General features: G+C 36.6%; 1 pseudogene; it reads right to left on the reverse strand.

Moving 5' to 3' along the window:
• Positions 1 to 518: 518 nt before the first annotated feature.
• On the reverse strand, positions 519 to 24092 carry LOC110670203 (putative DEAD-box ATP-dependent RNA helicase 29; annotated as a pseudogene).
• Positions 24093 to 24528: the final 436 nt, after the last annotated feature.

Below are 24528 nucleotides of genomic sequence, written 5' to 3' on the forward strand. Positions count from 1 at the left end.
ATAGGTTGAAGGATTTTTGTGAAACAAAATTAAAATTGAGAAATTTTTTAGTAACAAATTAAAGTTAAAAGGACAAAAGTAAAACACGAGACAGTTCAAGAACATATTATAAAAATTAACCCTAAAAACAGAGGTCAAACCAAATTAGACTTTCTTAACCTTGTTTATCTATTGAAAACTTGGTTGAAGATGCCTTCAAATGAAATGAAATCCATTGTTAGAAATTTTACACAAAAAAGGGGAACGATTATGATGATACGATATCAACACCGGAAGCTCCCATAAGTAAATTTGAATTGATATTCTTTATTCTATGTTGTGACAACCATACAAACATAACTTGCCAACTACTGAAAAATATGACCATCTTAACACTGAGTAAGATATATGGATTGCTACTGAATTTTCTTCTGCATCACATCATAAAGAAGCTGAATATGGCAAGCCTTCTTTGCCTTTCCTTTAACATTTGTAACAAAAATTTCTCAAGGACTCATCATCAACTAAATTAAGCAACCTTACTTCCCAGCCTTGCCTTTCTTCCCATTTTTACTAAATTTTTTCCTTGTGGCATGTTTGTTCTTCATATGAGAGATTTTGTTAGCCTTCTTCTGCCTTTCCTTCTAAACTTGTTCCAAATCTTTAATTTCTGATCGCACGTTAGCATTAGGCACCATGCGGTTCTTCCTGCCCCTTTTAAACTTCCTTTTATTTCCTTGAAAGTGGCAGTTTCCTGTAAACAAAACTTGTTAGGAACAAACTGAGGATTTGCACTATTAGGAGAAGTTGGTCACAGGCCAAATTAACCATTACTATATGTAATTAGAAAGCTGAAGAATGCTGAAGTAAATAAGGGAAACACAAGCTGACAATCATTGGAGGCAATTAAAAAAGGCATCAATTTAAAAAAGATTAAAACCATGGTTTGCAGTAACTCTATTTTAAATAGGAAATAAAAGAAGTGTTAAGGAGAGGTAAAGAGATATCAATAGGAAATGAAGTTATTTCTCTCTCATATCGTTTGTTTGGGAGGAAGGAATGAGAAAGGAAGGGAGAAAACATATTTAGGGGGACGATCATTAAAATAAGTTTTATTCTCTATTTTTATCCACTTCTGGATGGAACAAATTTTATGGTTTCCATCGAAAAACACATCTAGTTGTTTTTTCATTTCCTTCCTCAACTCTATCTTGCCTCCCCTTTCCATCCTATGATACATACTTGCATGGTGTGTGTGAAAGATTTTACCAACCAATAAAATATAAACCACTTTTGTCATATTTCTTATGCTTCTCTTTAAGTCTTTTTATACAATTACCTTAAGAACTGATTAAATAATAGTACAATTGATGCACTTGTATTATATAGATTTTTTTAAATAAATTTGTATATTATTTCATAGCATTTAGATAAGTAATCTCATGCATAATCATTTATTTCATCAACTTTTGTAAATTCTATTGCCAAGCTCTAAATTCTTTGTTTTATGTATGTTTCCAGGTGTTTTTAAGAAGTTTCAAGGCACAAGAGTAAAGAAGAAAGCTTGGAAAGACTAAAGGACAGAGAAGTGTTGCTAATACACTTTACACGGGTCATATAAGCAAAGCTACAGACCCGTGTAACCTACTGCCAGGAGAAAGCCAAAGAGCTAAAGAAGAAACAAAGTACATGGGCTGTGTACATGACCCGTGTAAATCTCTGCCGCGCCAGGCTTGAAGAATTCTTTAAAGAACAAAAGAACATGGGTCGTGTAATCGGATTCGTGTAACTAGCAATGCCCCGTGTGATCTCCTGTTCCAATACAATATGCAACCATTCAAGCTCTAGTAAGTTACACGGCCCTGGGCCTTGCAGTGACACATGGGTCATGTATCAGTCGACAACCAGCTTCCTGATTAGGGTTTCAGCTCCAGTTTTTGTAGAGAGAAGAGACTCCTGATGCCTTGGGGACTCTAAAAACCTAACCCTAGATCCTTCAATATAAATAGGAGCAGCAGAAAACACAAAAGGGGATTCGAAGCCGAGAGCTTTTGATATTTTTCATACACATTCTTCACAGCCGTCTTAGAGAATAAGAGCATCAGCACAAAAGGAAAATCTTCAGCCGAAGTTTCGCAAGTTCAAAACTACAGAAAATCCTCTTCGGTTCTTTTGTTCTATTTCTTTAAGCAGACTTTTTATATTCTTTCATTCTATTTTCATTATGTCTGTTAAACTCACCATGAGTGAGTAATTCCTTTATTCTGGAATTAGGAGAGTAGCGCTTTTAATCATTATTATGGATCAATATTGAGTTTTATTTATTAGATTTGAGTTTTGTTCTTTGATTTAATATTCTGTGTTCCTAGTGCATGCTATGTGTTGGTACCCACCTAGACATGATATAATATACTAATTGAAGGACTGAAAGGTGAAGGTTAGTATTGGAAAATCAGAATGTTGAACTTAGAAAATCTGACATAGAGATAGGCTAAAATCCTTCGAGGAGTTCTATAATTAATCATAGATTTTAAAAGGTTTTATTAGGATTAATCGCCAACGAAAGTAGGGTTTGATCCTAGTTGAAACACACCTTAGGTGCCTTAAGAGAGGACCTAGGATATTTTAGGATTAATTTCCATCAAAGCAACGATTCTCAATCCAATGAATAAATGAGATTAAAATCCATAGTAAGGTTACAGTGTGAAATCTTACTTCTGGAAATAGTTTAATTCAAAATTTATTTTCAGCATCCAAAATAGATCTAATTCACTTTTCATCTATATTCAGTAGCCTAAACAGTCAGAATTACTGTGTAGCTTGCTACTTGCTAACTAAATTCCTCGTGGAACGATACTCTATTCACTACTTTATTACTTGTTAGTGATCCTTGCACTTGCAGGGTTGAAAAAACCAGCAAATAACAATCTCTTGTTTATGTATCTTCTCTGTCTATAGACAAGGAACACTAACAGCGATTGTGCAGAAATTGGAAAAGCCACCAGCAGGACAACCAAATGCATTCAAAAGTCTTAATGGAAACAGGAAAGAAACTATTTAGCAAGCTTTTATGTTGATATGCAAGGAAAACTTGCACTGCCCTTGAAAGTGAATAAAGATAATGAATACCATAAAACATGAAACAAGAAATTCTAAAAACTTCTTGAGAGAAATGTTGACAGGAAAATCCAAATTCATAAAAACACTTGAGAAGCTTGAAGTTTGCTCAGCATTCCCTTCGTTGATATTTCCTTTGAGATATACTTTTTTGTGTGACCTTTCTTTCCACTTCTTGTATATCCCAGTACTCTTAGCTTTTACTTTTGCACCACTTTCTGTTTTTATCTACAACCAGCACAAAAACAGAGCAAAATATCTAAATAAACACATCATCTTGTACACATAGAATTATATAAATATAAAAACTATGCACTAAATTGCATAATATGAAGCCATAATAGAAATAAGGTGTAACATGTCTCAAACCAAGTCATCACTTTAGTTCCTTTACATAATCTATGGATACACTAATACAATTTGAACACCATTAAACTTTATTTGGGAAAATAGTAGGAGGGGGGAAAAGAATGTGAGGAGAAAGAAAGGGGAAGAGAATTTCCCATTCTTCCACCTTATTTGCAAAGTGGTGTGAAAATGGAGGGAGAAAAAAATGGAAATTACTATCAAACCTTTCTCACCCTTTAGAAAGTGAGAAAGATAAGGTATTGAGCTTAAAAAGGTTAATTCTCACAAAGATGCAATAAAAAATGGTTTTTTCCTCCCTTTCTCCCCAAATTGTAGGGTAAAATCTCTGTGGGTCCCAAGGAACACTTTCTATTTCTTATCCATTTCCCTAATTTTCTCTGTGATTTCCAAATAACAAAAAATCTAATTACTCTTTTCCCCTTCTACTCCCCTCCCTTCCACCAATCCCAAACAAGCTGTTAAAGAATTTTCTTTTTTCTCAAAATAATTTAAAACTAATGAAAAGTGAACAACTATCAATCTTATATCAATACATTGCTAAGAATATGAGATTCAAAACAGCATGCACACCCTTTCTTTCCCAGCCAAATGGTATATGAGATGTTTTTTCATACCGATGGTGGATAAAATTCAGAGAAGTTAAATTAAGCCAAACTAACATAATATAACAGTAAATAAAAGGTCATAGACATTAGCTATTCACAAATAATATCTTAAATTTTCATTAGTTATGTGCTCACCATGTATTTATGTATATACAACCTCCAAGAAACTTATGGGTAGTAATAAATAGTAGGAAAGCAAAAATATACAGATGTTAATAGATTTAATATGTACGAACACTCTAAAAGTTCCATGAGCAGAAAAAATGCAATGTTTGCCTGACCACACATCCAAACGATACAATAAATTTAAAGAGAATAAATGGAATAAATTCCACTTATGGAATTACATATTTATATCCATAAAAATTAACAAGATTTCGTATATGACTTTTTCTAGATGATCTCATTATACGGGTCAAAATAGGAGATGGTAAAAAAAGTACCTTTCCACTAGCTGTAACACGTTCACCATTATTCAATTTGAGATCTTACTCCTCTGCCACCATATGAATTCGTGAATTAAAAAGAATAATTGATTACACAAAACAATCACGTAAAATCATGATTTAAATGTTTCAAGTACCTTATCCCTATGGTAGACAGCTTTTTGTTTCTGCATGCCCTCACCATCATCTGAAACCAGATCTTGGACAACAGCGTCCAGCCTAGTAGATAATTTCTATCAAGTGAGAAAAAAGGGGCACTAAAAGATTTTGAACAAGATAAGTTCATACTGCATCAATTCATTCATACAACAGTACTCAATAATATCACACATAAATTTTACCTATTTGATCCAAAGCCTTCTTTAGCTCTCACTGAAAGGCTTACCTCTGTATGCTGCAAATGGCAGAAAAATGCATGAAAAAGTAGTTAGCCAAGATATCCAATATCTATAATACCTTTTCTTCATTAAGTAAAATATAATCCTTAATAATGGAACCAAAAGGGTTGCCTTCCATATAAACTAGAAGTACACAAAATCACAAACCATCCTGCATGCAAGATGCATTTGACCGCTTGTAATCATGATAAAGAGCATTAGACTAAAAGATTTACTAGATGAGTAATAGTAGAGGATATAACAGGTGCTATAACATACATGATTCGTTGGCACTGAACTTATATAGTATGTAACACCCTCACTTTAGATAGTCCGTATATTCTACTGTTCCGATGACTAACGTCTGTTCGGACAGTCAAGATGTCTGAAACTACACTTAAACTAGAGTGATGAGGCATAAATTGATTGAATAAAGACCAAGTAAAACTAAGAAAAAATAAAGGAAGTGAAGAGCAGTTTAGTTAAATGAGCCGGAGGTCACGGCGATGGGTAACCCTAATGGGAAGTGACTGTGAAAATAGTTGTCAACCCCAGACTCATGGGGAACCCTGTGAGATAAATATTTGGGATGTAATTGAGGAATTTACAAGGTTTAGATGATAATAAAAATGCCAAGAAAAATACAAGAAAATTAAGTCAATTGGTACAGACAATTATAACTCAATGAACACAACGAAGGGCATTTTGGTCATTTCACCATCCATGATGAATTTTGACCTAAATGTCAATTAAAATTGGAAAGATTAAAATGCTAAGAATGAATTGAAATCATGAATTTGTGTAATGAAAAATGAGTAAAGAAAATGAGAAAAAGAAAATAAAATTGAATTATGACATAAGCATTACCACATGATGACTAAGCATGATGAAGTAATGACATAATTAAAACTTTAATTCAATTTTAGGAAGATAAATACATAGCTAGAGACAAATTTGACCAAAGAAATCTCATCTTCTTCCTTGGTACTCCCATGGTCGAACCACTATGCCAAGAGTTCCTCACCATTTTCTTCTCTTTTTAGCTTAATTTCCCATGAGTTTTCCATAAGTCCCAACATTAAAAGTTTATCTTAAACCTTAGTGTCGACACCATATTTTGGCCGATCACCGAAGTCGAGGGACTTTAAAATCGACTCTCAGCTGACGTCCTTCGATCACAAATGACTTTTCCGAACACATCAATTGCTCGATCATAAAATAAACCGATCCCACACTTAGTTAATTGTTTTCTGATCTCTCTTTACAAATATTGTGGAAATTCATTTAGCTAGTGTTAAAAATCGGGCTTCTCACCTGAATGTCCCAGATATTCCTTAAAATAAAGTTAAGGTTTCTGTCCGGTCTAATGATGATCCCGACATCAAGAATTCAAATTAAGTTTTTCCAATCTAATGTTTTAAAGTTTTACGCAGTGTTTGATCATGGCTTAGGCCGATCTCATGATTACGAGTGATGTCTTTTTGATCTCTTATACTTAGGTTAATAGTTGCTTTAAAGCTTAATGATCTAATACGTTCAAACAATCAAGTACTCTTACAATTGGGACGCTTTCCGATCTCATCAAGAAATTGAACAAAAGAGAGGGCTTTAATTCATTTCAAAATAAAAATTTACAAGTCATTCGGCAGGAGGGTCACCCCTAGCCTGCCCCCCAGATACATTCTCAATTCTCTCATCCCTCCCCTCTCTCTTGGGCTCCTCCTTGCTCTCCTCTTCATCTCTAGGAGTAAGATCCACCATCCAAGAGAAGTCTTCCTCAGGATAACGCCTTTCGAGCTCGGCCAGCAGATCGCCATGTGCATTCACATAAGCGCCAGCTTCCCTTATCACAACCTCTTCTTCTTTCACTCTAATCTCTTCGGTAAGGCGAGTGACATCAGCAGTTCGGAGGGCCCAAGCTTCTTCTAGTTTCTGCTCCAGTTCGGCTATCTTGTCCTCATAGGATTTCATCCGACCCTCAATCTCAGTGATATAGTCCTGGGAGAACGAAAGTTGGGCTTGGGCGGAAGCAGCGTCCTGGACCGCCTTAAGAATTTCCTGCCTTAGGAAATGAGCCTTTTCCTTGATTATGTGTTGGTTCACCAGGCTCTCTATGCTTAAGCTCATCGTCTGAGCCAAAAGATTATCAAGGCTATCTGGGATCAGCCTGTTTCGGTCATCCTGGAGGCATATGGTGGCACCCAAAACTTTGGCTAAGCCCGGATTCCCCTGAACTGATCGGTTCTTCTCTAGAGAATGAATAAGGACCTGGGCACCATGGGAAAGGGTTCTTACAGCAGGTTGAGAAGATCCTCCCTCAGCACTTGAGGAAACAGGTGGAGGTGGCGATTCTTCCTGTCAAGGAGGGGAAGGAGCAATCTCCACCTCTGGGATCGGTTGTTCCGAAGGATGGGACGAAGAGCCCGGCACTTCTCCCGAATCTCGCCTTGGTGTCTGAGATGCCGTGGCGATCTTCATTTCTCGTACCTTTCGGGAGACCTCTCTTTTTTGCTTGCTGCTCTCCTTTGTGCCTTCGCCCTCAGCCATTCTTGCACGGAAAAATAGTTAGTGAGATCACCTAAGTCAGGAGGCTAAAGATTTAGGTTATACTGATCCCTGGTCCGAGGTCAGAGAGTTGTAGTTCATAATCCTCATTGGTGATCATCTGCATTAGCCACCACCTCAGTTCGGCCATTACGACATATGGGCAAGACTACTTATGGGTGGCTGCCTGCTCCTTCAATTCCTTTAGCATGGCTTCCTCGTCTCTATTCAAAGTAATCTTTTTTGGAGCCGAGGGGACCAGGTACTGCCAACTGCATGGAAAACCCTCGAAGCCGTTGGGAATCTTGCTCCTCAATATAAAGAACTGGTTCTTCCAGTTCTTCAGCGAAGAGGGGAGGTTAGTAAAAAGCCCACAGTGCGGCTTGGCTTAGAAGAACCAGTACTCATCATCCTTTCGGTGAGTAAGCCTACGCAACTCAGCAAAAACCTTCGCTGTAGGCTCGAGCTTTTTAGCTTGACATAACCCTCTGAAAGCCACTAGGATCCGCCATGAATTAGGGTGCACTTGGGCTACGCTTATATGATGAAGCTTCAGAATGGCCTCAAAGAAATCGTCCAAGGGAAACTGAAATCCGGCCTTCAATTGCTCCTCATACACCATGATCATATCATTTTCTTCATAGAAATGATCGGCTCGGAGATCGCTATGGCATCGTATAAGCTCCAAAGAGTCGATTCGGAGGTTATACTCTTGACTAATAGACTGCAAGTCAGTTTCTTTAAGGACCGATGGCAACTCATCCAGGGGGAGATTTTCTTTCCCCGAAGTAGAAGCCCGTTTGGATTGAGCCACCCGACCATGAGCTGGGACGGAGGTTGCAGAAGGTTCAGGTCGTCCACTTAGCCTAATTACCTCAACTTCGTCCGATGTCCACGAGATGTGAACGGAAGGCGGGCTAGCAGCTCTCTGACCCTTGGTGCCACTCATTTTCAGGGAAAACAAAAGAAATTAACTAAGAAGAGAATTAAAACCCTTACCGGAATGTGATCGGCGTCAGAAAAACTTGAAGAAACGAGAGAATGCTGCGATTGCTAGCAAAGTTCTGAAAATGACATAAGGGAGCAATTGATTGACCCTCCCCCTATTTGTACCCGTCTGAGCATTTAATGCTCATAAAGTCCCAAGCGGCGCATCGGTTAATAGAATCGGCTCGCTTTCCTGACACGTCACGGGAAGGTTCCAGAAACACAATAATAAAATGGAATAAATGAGATCGGTTAGCTAGGGTTATCGGATTGGGCAAACTTTCAAAGCCACAAATCGGCTAATGACGATTTAGTTTGAGATCAGATTGGATATGCACATCAGAGATCGAAAAAATAACTAATGCAATAATTAAATAATAACCTTCAAATAAAATTTCATTTCATTTCCAAAAGGTCGGATTACATTATTTGGGCAATCTTAAGAGATCGGATTACATCATTAAGGGAATCTTTAAAGATCATATTACATCATTCGGCCGATCTCTAAAGATTAGTACTACATCTTACCCAGTAAGGGCCTATGTCAAAGCCTAGTCTTGTGGCTAAATCAAAAGATGTGTTTGATCAGAAAGCTAGCCACAAGTATTGGATAGATGTGCAGCTCAGATAGGGTGACTATGACTCTCATGATGGTGAGCGGAGTCATCGTCGATGTCATCAACCAGAACCGAGCTGCAGTCGGGATGCCCGATACGGTGAGGAGCCAAATGAACTTCAAGAGGCGGTCACTGATATTGAGATTGAAATTAGCAATCCTCTTGCCTGAGATTGGTTCACCGATTATATCGGTAGACCAATTCGAGATCGGCACGATCGTCACTTTCGATCTTGATCGGTAAATTAGTTCGGTTCCTTCACTGTCATTAGATGTTGTCCTCATGATTCTTCGATCACTGGGATCATAAATTTTCAGGCGAAGGGCGAAGAAAATAGTCGAAAAAAGATCAAAAGCAGTCACCATAATCAGAATTGTTACCGGAGAAGCTAGAATTGGAGAAATGGAGAAACTGGAGGAGGAGAAGTGAAGTATGAAGGGGATTTCTCGTTGGAGTGTATATATAGGGCTTCAACATTTATTGCATGCAGAAACCGAAGTGTATGCATCGGTAACTGAAGAATTAATTGCTTTGACCAAGGCAGGCCAAATAACAAGAGAGATCTAGAATTGGAGAGATCGGGGAATGAGAAGGAACCTAATACTAGAGAGATCGGAAAAGGAGAGGGTCATAATAAGGAGAGCAGAAGAAATAAAGATCAAAAAGCACAGAGGGATTAAAATAACTTTCAATCAACTCTCTTCATAATCAGAGCCGAGTTAGTTAAAGCGTTGTAGGCGGATCAAATCTTCACCGCATGCCTCAGTTGCAGAAACGCCTACCTAGCTGACAGACGCCAAAACAGTTATGGCAGTTCTGTACACCTCGATCTCCACTGTTGATCATACTTGTAAGGATGAACCCGGAGCCCTTGGATCAAAAAGTAGATGACAGGATTGGCGCCTTTCATTCCCAGCCCTCGGATCCATCTTATAAGGCAAAACCCTGAGCTGTTGAATTAAGAGAAAAAAGGATGGATGTTCTGAATGAAATCTCAAACCTCCATTTTAATTATCTTTAATTCTCAGACGTCGGATTGTGTCCTTTTGAATTTAAACCCTCCGTCTCCCTTGATGAGACCTAACCCTTCATAAGGAGCACTCGTTCCCTATAAATACCTGCATGCAATACTGTAGAGGGGACGAACAAATAAAGGGTGGTGGTGATTATTGTGGAAAGACTCTGAAATTTGATTCAGTCATGCTACTTTGCCATTCTAAGCTTTTGAGAAACTTTGGAAATCAGTTTTCTTAAGTATCTTCATTGAAGGAGTTTTTGGACCCTAAAATTCTTCATTTTCAGTGTCTGTTCATTACTCCATGAGATCATTTTTCCTTTTTCATCCATTTTCGTCTTTGTCGCCCTAACATCAGTATATTACTTTCCAAGCTTAACTGCATTCTGACCCGGTTCCCGTCACTTCAACTCAACTGCATTCCAACCTGGTTCCCGTTACTCCAAAGTAAGCATTAGTCTTTCGGCCGTTAGCTTTTAGCTCTACAATATTTGAGGATTCTGGAGTCATTCCATCCATCACCTCAACCTCCCACAGGTAAGTGTCCAGACTGTCATTTTGCTGAATACTCGTGCTTTATTTTATCTGTTTTTATTCTTGAAATTTCTATTATGTTCAGTTGCACTAAAATCCCAACATGGATTATTTAGGCCCATAGTTATTTCCCGAGTCTTCTTCTTCTATTCATTCGTAAACTCTATTTATCTCTTCTTAGTTTTCATTTCTTTCGAAAATAGATGTTCTGGCTGTGGACAACCTATAGGTAATTTAAAAGATATTGGTAGAAGTATCTTAACGTGGAAGTTTTCGAACAAATAAAAATAACAAAAGGATAGTCATAACGAAAGGTCGAATAGTAGGTCAGATGAATGAGTTATGAGGTCAGGCTACGAAAAGAGCCCAAAAGATGACATAATGGAGTGGGAATCGAGATAAGATTGGGTTCCGGATCAGTAACCAAAAGAGATGGGATATCGCCAGCTAAAGAGCTCTGATAAAGTGATCACATAGGTGATTGGCGAGAAGTTCGGTCTTGTATCCTCCTCCTAGTTATAAGGCTCAGTGGGTTAAGAAAAGCTTTGCGCGGGTTTCTGGCGCTCTCTGGTGCCAGAATCCTTAGTTCAAAGTCTTTACTTAAAGCTTTAAACCGAATACTTTAAGAGATCGGGGGAGAGTTCTTACCTGATTCTCATTCCAAAATTTAAACACGGAGATCGGAGGAGAGTTCTTATCTGAGATCCTTCACTCAAAACTTTAAACCCGATTCTCATTCAAATTTAAATTTAAAGACAGAGATCGGAGGAGAGTTCTTATACGAGATCCTCCACTAAAAATCTAAATCAAATACTTTAAGAGATCGGGGGAGAGTTCTTACCTGATTCTCATTTAAATAAAACACGGAGATCGGAGGAGAGTTCTTATCCGAGATCCTCCACTTAAAAAAAAAAACTCTAAACCAAATACTTTAAGAGATCGGGGGAGAGTTCTTACCTGATTCTCATTTAAATAAAACACGGAGATCGGATGAGAGTTCTTATCTGAGATCCTCCACTTAGAAAAACTTTAAACCAAATACTTTAAGAGATCGAGGGAGAGTTCTTACCTGATTCTCATTTAAATAAAACACGGAGATCGGAGGAGAGTTCTTATATGAGATCCTCCATTTAAAAAAAAAAAAAACTCTAAACCAAATACTTTAAGAGACCGGGGGAGAGTTCTTACCTGATTCTCATTCAAAATTTAATAATGTACGCGGAGTTCGGAGGAGAGTTCTTATCCGAAATCTCCCACTTAAAACTTTTAATAAAACATATCTAGAGATAGGAAGAAGCATCTCACCCGAGTTCTCTTAACAAAAACCCAAATTAAAATAACACAATACACAAAATAACTCTACACGACACCCATTCACTAAAGGGTCATCTCATGAACTTGTGTTCTTGGGGCAATCCAAAATAAGTGAAATATCAAATATTCTTTTATTTCGCACAAAGGATTAACATCATCACTACCCCAACCCTCTAATTATCTTTTTAATTTATGAAGAGCATAATATTAAATCCGTTTGCCCTCGTTGAGGGACGAGGCGGGGTGCCTAACACCTTCTCCGCCCGTATACGGACCCCAAACTTAGAATCTCTATTTTCGAAGTGGTTTCCTTTTAATCTATTTTCACAAATAGTTTTTTTTAATTTCCCTCAAAATTAAAGTGGTGACTCATCACTTTTCCCACTTCAGTGAATAGCCTCGTCCAGGTGACCACAAATCACCTTGCGACACTTAGAGAAGAAGTTGGCAGCAACAAGGAGTAGAAATAGTGAAGTTCTCAAGTTAAAGCTTGGTCAAGTTGAAGATTAGTGCACTATACAAACTCCCGTTCTTCTTTATTTATTGTAAGCATGCTAAACTAGGTTAAAATTTCATGAAATTAAAAGACAACTATGAATAAATGGGAACCCCAATTTCGACATCCATGGGGATAGTAACAAATTGATAGTTTAAATTGTGTTAAACTTGTTAGTGATGGTATGTGATGAGTTTGCATGTGGTGGAAATCAATTTGCATGGAGTTTGCATGAGTTATGAAAATTGAAGTTAGGGTTTTGACCTAAATTAGAGATTTTGTGTTGTGGCTTGAAATTGATGTTGTTGAGGTTGATTGTTGACTATTTGAAGTGCCATGAATGTGATTGAAATTTGGGAGTTGGGTGGAATTGAGAAATTGGGAGTGTTGTTTTCATGCAGGAATTCTGGACCTTGAGTCCAGTGTACTTTCATGGCCATAAGTAGAGTTATGTTACTCCAATTTGTGTGAGGCCAATTGGACATGAAACTTAGGACAAATTGTCACATTTTTCATGCAGAGACCCTTCCCAAAAACTGAACCTAACATGATGTAAAATTGGCTTGAATCCGGATAATCATATGCTGGACCTGGAAAAATAACCATATAAACAGTAAATGTTCAAATGGCCATAAGTCACTCTAAGAAGGTCAGAATAACTTGATTCTTGAACCATTGGAAAGGTTAGACATAGGAGTACATTTTTCATGAAGAACATAGAGCCTAGTTCTAACTCTAACCCAACCAAATTGCTAGAATAAATTAGGTCAACAATTCTGACTAGAACCAAATTTGACCTAAAATTCTGGACTTTGACCTACTTGACCAGTTTTGGAAAAAATGCCATAACTTGGTCCACAAAACTGTAAATGCAGTGAAACTAAAGCCAAAATCTCTATAAGACTTAGAACCAAAATTTTGGTGTTTTGACCAAAACCCAGAACCTAATGGAACTTGGCCAAATTGTTAGGATAATTCAATATCCCAAATCCTGAAATTGAACTAAATAACCACTTGACCCCATAATAGTATTTAGATCATATATCCCATTAGGAAACTCCAATTGGGATGAGCCTTATTGTTCTGGAAACCTAAGAAATAGGACTCCCACTTTGACTTAGGAACTTTTCTCAAATTTTGAGTGTAAGGACCCTAGAATGGGAATAAAAAACACTAACCTGAACCTGAAATCCTGAAGGCACAGAATTTATGAGTCCAGGTCAGTTAACTAGCCATAACTCACTCTACATAACCTAAAAAATTATGATTCTTGGACTCGAGTGACCCTAAGACATAGAAGAACAACTCTTATGAAGGTCATTAGGCAAAAATATGACTGTAACATATCCAAATGACTAGACAAAGTTTAACTCCAAAATCTGCCAGGTTCTGGACCCATAAAGGGTTAATGAACCAGTTTTGGTAATTTGACTATAACTTGAGTTTCTAAAACTCTAAATGAGTTGATTCATTAAGGAAAACAAAGATAAGACATAGAGGAACAACTTCCATGGGGGAAGTGTGGCCAAACAGTGGCTACATCTTAACCAAATTGCTAAGTGAAGTTAAGACACCAAATCTAGACCTTGAGAAAGGTTCATAAAATGACTTGTCATATGATATGGAATAACTAAAATGATTTGCTAAACATAAAAGTGACATGAATATGTATGTGGGACTTATGTTTCTCATCACAAGTAACATGAAAATACTATGAAATACAAATAGTACATGACATGAAATAATGAAACTATAAGTACTTAATAATACTACTTTGCCCAAAGTATACCTAGACTTATGTATATAGCAAGGATCGATTGGTATACCAATTAGGCACTACAGATTGAAGTACTGCTCACAAGAATAATCATTGATAGATAATATATGTCTGATATGGTTATTCTACAGGTTATATGTCTGCTCATTGACTATTGTGCCTATTATGATTTTTGGCTTTATGCTTGCCCACTGGCCTTGTACCTGACATGACGGATGTGTACAGGATAGACATATAGATGTCTAACTAGTACACTCCCGTGTATCCAATCTCTATAGTCTGTCATAGGTTACTTGGGCACAGACATGAGTAATAAGCTTTAAAATTAAATAATTATATGAAGAGATCACTAATATGAATTTAATAGGACTGAATATGAGATAAATGACCAGAAAAGATCCTGATAAGTTTATTTGCTCCCAAAGTCAATAAACATGTAAATGACTAAAAATTTACAAAATTTACTTTTCCTTATGAAATTATACATAGAATAATTATCTTTAATTATTTAGTTATTTATATTTTAATTTATGCACCACTAAGCGTTATACTTAGCGCGTTGGTTTTTCCATCGCGTTGGTACCGGAGAGCAGCAACAGCAGCAGTGCCTAGATAGGATTTTGATCAAATCTACTATAGTGTGGGTGTCACCTCAGCAGTCTATTTTGGATAGGGCTCATGTGTATTTAGTTTTTGTACTTTTGCTCATTGTACATAAATATGATGTAATTAAATTTTGGGACTGTATAATAAATTGTAATTATTGTACATCATTTTATATGAATGAATGAAAAATTTTTACTTGAAATTTATATGAGCCATGATAATATGATATGATATGGAAAAGAATGAGATGGATAATATGACATATGATATGAGATTTTTAACAGGTAAGTAATAGAACCCGCCAAATGCTAATAAAACAGAGGAAACTCTGTCTGGGTCTCCACAAAAATAAATTGTGATAAAAAAAATTTTAATACATGGAAAAATATGAATAAATGCAAATTAAATTAATATGGTATAAAACAAGACAAGTTAGAGTGCTTCGGCACCGAATGTGGCACGCTTTGCTCAGCTACACTGTAGACAAGTAAGGGGTGTCACATTTAGTGGTATTAAAGCAAAGGTTTAGGCGGTCCTAGACCTAGATAGGTAGAAAGAGATAGAGTGCATAACATGCATGGGCCTTTTTTTAGGAGTCAAGGTGACACTAATGTAAATCTATTCTTTTGTCTGTTTTGTAGGATTGATGGAGTCTGATCCTTCAGAGCAAGGATCTTTCAAACCTGAAGAGGAGGAGATTGGTAGTCATATACCTGCTCCTAGTCAAAAGCGAGATAAGAGAGAGGAGTCATCTCATGGTGCCGTTGGGAGGGCACAACAGGTGTTCTTGGAGCAGATGACTCAGATGCTCCGCTAGGTTATCGGAGCCATCCCACAGCTGCATCCACAACCACAGCCTCTACAGAGGTCCCCACTAGAGAGGTTGTGAAAGTACGGGGCAGTTAACTTTAAGGGCAAGAAGGAAGATGACCCAGCCGTTGCTGAGCACTGGCTGGAGAGGACAGAGAGGGTACTGCAGCAGTTGAACTACACACCAGAGCAGCAGTTGAACTACACACCAGAGCAGCAGTTGGAGTGTGCTCTGTCACTCCTACAGGAGGACACCTACCAATGGTGGGTTACGGTGTCCAGAATGGTACCACCAGTAGTGCTTACTTGGGACTTCTTCTTGGCTGAATTCAAGAAGAAGTATATTAGTCATGTATACTTAGAGGCCCAACGGAGAGAGTTCTTAACTTTGAGGTAGAGGCAGCTCACGGTCTCCGAGTATGAGAGGGAGTTCGTGAGACTCAGCCAATATGCTTGGGAGATGATGCCTACGGAGGCAGACAGATGCCGTAGGTTTGAGGATGGGCTAAACGATAACATCAAACTTTTAGTGATGGCACATCGGCTTACAGACTTCTCACAGTTAGTGGTTGCAGCTCTCCATGTGGAGAGAATATGAGGTGATGAGTAGTCTAGGAGGGACAGACAGTGTAAGAGGGGTTCTGAAAAGGGGTAGCCCAGTACATTAGTTTCTGATAGTAAGAAGCCCAAAGGCCAGACACTGGGCCAGAAAGGCTAGTCTAGCATATCTATGGCCAATTCTCCTGGCATAGTAATAAAAGGATCAGTCCCGGTGTCAAAGTGTACACACTGTGGTAGGAGGCACCGAGGAGAATGTCGACTATTGACTGGGGGATGCTGCTGATGTGGATCGACGGATCACTTTTTGAGAGATTATCCACAAAGGAGTGCTTTCATTGCCCCACCACAGACTGAGAGATCTACCCCCATAGCACAGAGGGGTAGACGACCTACGAGACCAGAGATAGCTGGTACGTCACAGAGACCTACTACAGAGATTGTTGAGAGGCCCACGGCCAGGGTAGCACCTCGTGTATACGCTATGAGGGCTCGAGAGGAGCCAAATCCGGCAGATGTTATCAGAGGTACAATGTCTATTTATAATACCTTTGTATATGTATTGATCATTACTATATACGCATTGTACCCCTATTGAAAGAGAGATATAGATAGACGGGTTAGAAGAGGACATACTTGTCACTAACCCTTTAGGCCATAAGGTGATGGTAGATTATCAATTGAAAAGGATCACATTAAAGATAGTGGATGGAGATGAGAAGGAGAGTGTATATGAAATGAAAGAAGATGGGTGTAGAACTAGTTAAGGATAAGGTTGTAAAGCCATATCTAGTAAGACCGACTAAGGAGAAAGTGAAGCATTATAACACGAAAAAGTAAAGAAGTAAGGAGATAGTAGTTCCTTGATTATTTACACCGAGTAAATTTTGAGGACGAAATTTTTATTTAGAGGGGGAGAATTATAACGCCCTCACTTTGGGTAGTCCGTATATTCTACTGTTCAGATGACTAACGTCTATTCGGACAATCAGAATGTCTGAAACTATACTTAAACTAGAGTGAGGAGGCATAAATTGATTAAATAAAGACCAAGTAAAACTAAGAAAAAATAAAGGAAGCGAAAAACAATTCGGTTAAATGAGCCGAAGGTCACAACGATGGGTATTCACGAGTAAGGGGTGTCACATAGTATTCCTCATCTTTAAAGCTCTTTGCCTTTCTTTTAGAACCTTGAGCTTCTAACATCCAAAATAAATCATTAACATTTAGTATCAGAAGGAAAAAAAAATTAGTTTGTTCAATAGAAGATAATTTATTTATTACAAAATAGACATTAAGAGAGAATTAGTATACATTGGCCAGGAAAAAACCTTTTTTCTCCTTTCCATTTGAAGAAGTAATTTCAGATTGAATTTCCTGCGACTACCAAAAGATTCAATATTTCAATTCTTCAAGAAATAGAAATAATAAGGAAGATACAACCAACAAATATCAAGCAAGTGTATATGGACCACACCCTAAAATAGAAAATAGGTAAACAGTTCAAACCCATTAATGAAGATGTTAGTAACTACCATGGAGGTGATATGTCAAGGCTTGAACATTTAATTATGTAGTAAGCAAGGCATGGAGTAAAGATTTGAGCCCCACCAAAGTTTTGCTAAGAGCAAAGTTAAAGGGGAATGACAGATCAAGTTTCCTATATATTATAATAATACCACTCCAATAAAAATATGATCTGTACTGAACAATATTATTCTATAATATTATTACACTCAAACTTCAGAAAATAACATTAAGTTCATGCAAAATCTCAAAAATGAATGGCATCGCTACACATAATCCTTAAAGTAGTTTTCTGCAGGTGAAACGTGAGAAACTACAAAAAAATTTGGCACATAAATTATATACGAAATGTGTATCTCACATGGTGATTCATTAATTCTTAGAATTGAAATCATGTTGTCGAGAAATATAGCATAAAATTAGTTTAAGCATTAAGAATAATGGCTACAATTTAAGTTGCAATTAACATATTTACCTTTTCCATCTGCTTTCTAGAGCACTGCTGATGCATTAAATTAATGATCTCCTCATGAATAGCTCTTTTTCTCTTCATCACATCAACCCATTGAATAGAAGGACCTTGCAATTAAGCCATAACATTAATGCAAACTCAATAAAGAGAAGCACCATTTTAAATACAGAGAAACATATGCACAATGCATAAATACTTAATTGTATTATTGTTAAAAGTTATAAGTTAAAGTGAGCAACAAACTAACAGAGAACAAAAAGGAGTCTCCAGTACAATTAAGATACAGACGCTCCTTAAGGCTAAGTAAAATTGGAGCTTTTATGATGAAAAGAAAACAAAAATACAAAAAAAAAAAAATAATAATGATGTAAAATAATGAGGATACAAAACATAAAGGGCAAAAGTTTCCTAAGTTTCAACAACAAATGATGAGGATATAATGACTCTAACTTAGTATGGTTAGCATGAAATTTAAGAAAGCATATGCTTTCAAATTTAGATCAAGATTTTAAATTCACAAATTAAGTACATGCTAGAAGATTTAAAATGTGATGGTTACCTGCAGATTCTTTTATTTGGCAGCTTCACCTTCAGCTTCTAGTATAGTTTGCTTGGGCCTAAGACAATCCATAATTATATGACTAAAGTTATACAACTATGAAAGTAGCCTTCCATTCTTAGTTGAAAAGGGGGAGAAAAAAGGAAAAGGCAAACGAAAAGGAAAAGGAAAAGGAAAACATTTTAGGCTCACCTAAATTCTTTTAAGTGCTCATAAAATGCTGGTGCAATCAATTCACCACTACCAATATCATTTTTGAAAATTGGACATATCCCTTCACAGGGTAAATCCTTCACTCTTCTAATGGACTCCTTTGCTGGTAAAGGTTGTAACATCCTCACTTTAGCTAGTCCATATAGTCTACTATTCCGGCGACCAATGTCAGTTCGGGTAGTTAGAATGTTTGAAATTATAAATAGACTAGAGTGAGAAGTTATAAATAAACCAAATAATGCTCATAAAAATCAAGAAAAATTTTTAGGAATGAAATGCACTAAGGTTAAACGAGCCGAAACCCCAGTGATGAGTAACCCGAATGGGAAGTAACGGTGAAGGCCGCTAACAACCCTAGACCTGGGGAAAACTTTATGAAATAATTTTTGGGACTCCAGAGAAGAGTCATTGAGGATTCTATGGCATTAGAATTCCAAGAAAAGGCTTAGAAAAATTTTTCAATCGGTACACACAATTTTAGCTCGTTAAGCCAAACGGAGGGCATTTTGGTCATTTCGTCTTCAGAGATGATTTTTAACCAACTTTTCCATTTATGTAAGTGAATTATATGATATAAAATATGAACAAATATTTATGAAAAATTATTTAAAAATGAATAAGAAAAGAAAGAAAAGAAATTATAAATAAATGAGATTTATTACTTCATGCTTATGTAAGCATGAGGTAATTAAAAAGCTATGGCCAATCAAATTAAAGAAAGACAATTATAATACATTAAAAGATGAGGAAAAGAAGTAAAATTCTAGAAAATTGCAGCAGCCACTCTCTTCTTCTTCAAGCCGTCCCATACCCTCTCCCTCGCTCTTCCATTTTCAAGTTAACAAAGCTCCCTTCCCTTAGTCCTCTCTCAACAAAACCCTAACTTAGCAACATAAAACCTTAATATTTCATCTTGGTGAAGCTCTTGGGAGCAAAAGGAAGTGTAAAGGAAGAACTCTAGCAAGTTTGAAATTTACTCCATTAGAGGTTAGTGACTTAACTTGCCTTTTCTCTTTTAATTCATATTGAAGGAGTATAATTGAGTGTAAATTTACAAAGAAATTTAATAAATATCATGTGTATGCCCATCCCATATTTTCAGTAGCCTTGAAATTGGTTGAGTTTTGAAGATTTATTAGAATTAAAAATGATATTGTGGCTACCTTTAACACTAATATATTGTTTAGGATAATGAAAGGAAAGTAAATGCATGATTGGAGATAGTAGGGTTAGGGTTTGAGCATGAAATTGAGACTTTGATTATGCAATGGTGAAAGTAAGTTTTAATGGTCAATTAGTGACCATTTGGTTATGTGTGAATGAGAAATGAAGTGGGTTGTGTAGTGGAAATTGAAGTTAGTGTTGTTGCCCTTGGTGACCTGTAGGACTGGGCATGAGTCCAGTAGGTTTGGGCAGCAATAACTAGAGTTGTAGAGGTTCAATTAGTGCAACCCCAATTAGAAATGAAACTAGACACAAAATGGCACAACTTTGGTGAAGAAACCATGCCCATAAAGACAAACTAAGTTGACCTAAAAACTGCCCTAATCTGGTTGACCTGCATTTTGCCTGGGCAAAATGATTAAATAAATAGTGTTTATTCATTTGGTCATAACTCAGTGTAGAAAGGTCCAATTGACCTGAAATTTTACCAGCAAATAGCTGAGACATAGACCTACAACTTTCATGCAGAAACCTAACCTAAATTTTGACCATAACATATTCAAAAGGTGACCTGCAGTCACTGCACAAAATACTGTAGATTTGGTCAGTCCAGAAAATCTGGGAAGTTGGCAATCTGGCCAGTTATGGTATTTAGGCCATAACTTGAGTTACAAAACTCTAAATGGAGTGATTAAAAAAAAAAAATATAACTAGACACAATAAGGAACAACTTCCATATTGATAACTTTGCCAAATTTCCACTGCAAAAATGACTAATGGAACAGTAAATGCATGGCTTGAAATTTGAAAATTTTGAACAAACAACATTAAGCTTAGAAATGATATTGGCAACCAATAGCAATAATTTTAGAATGCAAAATATGATATGTTGGGAGTATTAAAACCAATGTACCTATTGCCTATGCAAAAGTCAACATTTTTGTTGACTAATGAAATGAATAGTAACACCTAAACTTAAATTTCAAGAATTATACAATTTAAAAGTGTAACATGCCCTAGTACACCTAGCAAGATTAGTTTGGATAGGTTGGTATGCCAATAGGGTTCTGTTAGCAGTACTGCATATGGCTCCATGCCATTCTGTGTTTTATGGCCTTAAGTGCCATTCTGTGATAAAATAGCCTTTGGCTATGTTGATTGAATTATTATACTTGGGTTTTATCCCTGATAATTATTACAGCTTATTAGTTATTCTGTTGAGCACCGGGAGACACAATGTGAACGATGGTGTGATGGTCCGAGGCACTTAGTACCCAGTGCCAGTTTACCCGTTTATCCAGTCCAGTCGACTAGTATGGGTTACTCGGGCAATGATAATAAACCTTACCAAATTTTAATTAAATAATATTGCAATAAATGCTAGATATTAAGTCTACCAAAGATGTAAACATACATTCTGCATATTCACTTTATTTTAATTATTTTATTTTATATTGTCACCACTAAGTAGAATTGCTTAGCGCGTCGCTTTTGCCACGCGCAGGTACTGGAGACATAGCTGGGGAGTCCAGCAGACCTCAAACTAGGTGAACTTTCAGATCTGCACACAGAGTCCAGAGTCACCTCACATTTACAGTGCATTGGTAGGACATTAGGCTACTTTTGGTAGTTTGTATTTTGTAAACTTTTGTAATCAGACCTTTATTTTGCCATGTATATTATAAACTCATGTAATTATGTTTTGATGTAATTATCTATAAATCATGTTTAGTAATAAATTTGAGTATGATATGAAATGAATTGAATTTTGAAATATTGAAGTCATTTGAGAAATTGTTGGAAATATGTTGGTGGTTGACTGAGATGGATAATATGATTATATTGGAAGTGTTTTTAATAGATTCAGAAGAACTGTTCTTCCAATTTACAGCCGGCACTCTGCCAAATTTTCTATAAAATTTGCAAAAAATTTAGATTAATCAAAATTGTAAATAATGAATTAAAAAGGGTAAATTATAATGGAAAATATGATTTGGTGCTCCGGCATACTGTGTGGCATATCTTGCTTAGCTACACTATAGACGGGTAAGGGGTGTCACATTTAGAATTAAAAAGGGTAAATTATAATGGAAAATATGATTTGGTGCTCCGACACACTGTGTGGCATATTTTGCTCGGCTACACTGTAAACGGGTAAGGGGTGCTACAAAGGTTTTGTCTTTGCATATAAGCGAAAAGCATTTGTACAGGTTTTCTGCAAAGAAGTCAATTCTGCTGATGAATCAATGATTTCGAAAGAAATAGATGAAGATCTAAAAGGTAAGGCATATCTTCAGATGTCACAAAGGAAAATATTGTACCAGTCTGACCTGCTCTTGCAGCTCGCCCCACACGATGGACAAAAATTTTTGGTTTTGGAGGGAAGTCCTAATTGATGACATTATCAAGCAATGGAATGTCAATGCCCCTAGCAGCTACATCTGTCACAATTAATAGCATAGTTTTCCATGCTCTAAACCTTGATATATGGATCTTGCGAGCGTCTTGATCCATATCACCATAGCATACAGAAGGCTCAATACCCTCTTCTCGAAACAAAATATTAAGGAACTCCACATGATGTTTAGCTGAAACAAATATCAATGTCTGCTGGTTGGAACTAATATGCACCCTTATCAAATATAGTAATGCTGCATGTTTTTCCTCCTGTCGTAAGGTGAAAAACATCAGCTTCAAATCAGGGCTAATTTTTGTTTCCAGATCAAGTTGAACAAGCTGAGGATCTCGTCCACTAGCCTTAGCAAACTCAGCAAGGGAACTTGGCAAAGTTGCACTAAACAGCAAGTTCTGCTGATTTTCACTTAACTGCGTTAGGATTTTATGCAATTGCTTAGTAAAACCTATGCCAAATAGACTATCAGTTTCATCAGAAACCACATACTCCACTGTCTGCAAGGACATATCCTCAACCTCAGACAAATGATGCATAAGCCTACCAGGGGTTGCAATTATAATATACAAATTCTGTGCTAATTCTTCAAATTGACTTTCCATGCTATTGCCACCAACTAATAAACTAGTTCGAAGATCTGTATAAATGATTAAAAAAATAAAATAAAACCAAATTTGTGGAACATTAAAGAAAGAAATCAAAGACAACATGTAGAAAAGGACTCAGTTGTGATGATAAATTTAATAAGCCTCAGTTTGATGCTTAGTTCATACTGGAAGCCATATTTAAAAGACCATTAAAATATAGGTGTTACTATGCTTAAAGGATTGGGATTTGTTAGAAACTGATTGATCACTATCATTTTAGCTCATGTACCATTTATTCTTTGCTAGAAGCGATGTTCTTAATCAATTGCAATATCAAACGTCAATCAAAAAATAGTAATCAACAGTAAATTAAGGCATTCTCTTCTTTATATATTTTTTTTCAAACTTATAAAAATAAATAAATAAAGAGCAAAGAAGGCCAAGTTTCCAAAGCAATCAATTCAATCCAAATTAGACATTAAATCTAATAAAAAAAAATAACAATAGTCAGAAAAAAGCACTGCCAAATTAAAAAAAAGCACTGCCAAATTAAAAAATAGCAACAATCTTCTCCAATACAAAGAACTGAGAAAACAAAGAAAAAACATTTTGAAACTAACTGGTGAGCCTGCCAAGCTCTTTAGTGAACTTTAAGGTCTGCAAAGCCAAATCCCTAGTAGGCGACAAAATGAGAGCCCTAACACCTTCCTGAGGTTGGTGCTGCTTTAGCTTCTCAAGCATCGGGATCAAAAACACCGCGGTTTTACTAGAACCAGTGTGAGCCATGGCTACCACGTCGGAACCGGCGAGGATGAGAAGCATGGTCTTGCTTTGAATAGGAGTTGGGACACGGTAGCCCTTCCTCTTAATTCCACAATAGACATTGGGACTGAGGTTTAGCAACTCGCAGCCACCAGATTTGGCTTTCTTCTTGAGCTTTTGCTTGTGTTTCAGCTCCGCTTTTGAGCTCACTAAGGGCTCTTCTCTTCCCATTTGGAAACTCGTTCTGAGGAGAAATACTGCAAAATGAAAGTATTTTTTTATTATTTAAACTTTTAAATAAAATAAAATAACTTTAAATATTAAATTAATTTTTAATATATAATACTTTCAAAATTAATATTATATAAGTAAAGAATTAAAGGCTAATAAAAAAGGCCAAAGGGCCAAATAGCCCTTGAAATATAGCGCAATAGCCAATTGAGGCCTTTAATGAATAACTCCAAAATTAACTGATGTTACTCTTCCTTTTCTCTGACTAGTGGACTCCACTAAGTTGAAACCTTAGATTCCCAAATCGAGTTGAAATTCTTAAATATCCTAACCTTTGTTGAAATTTTCCAAAAGAAATTAATCAAAATACTCTGCTATTACTCCTTACATTCGTTGTGTATTTAAGAAGGGAATCGATGTAAGAGTTGCACTTGGGCATTGCAATAGTG

This window comes from Hevea brasiliensis, chromosome 6 (assembly GCF_030052815.1).
Source record: "Hevea brasiliensis isolate MT/VB/25A 57/8 chromosome 6, ASM3005281v1, whole genome shotgun sequence".
Lineage (NCBI taxonomy): Eukaryota > Viridiplantae > Streptophyta > Magnoliopsida > Malpighiales > Euphorbiaceae > Hevea > Hevea brasiliensis.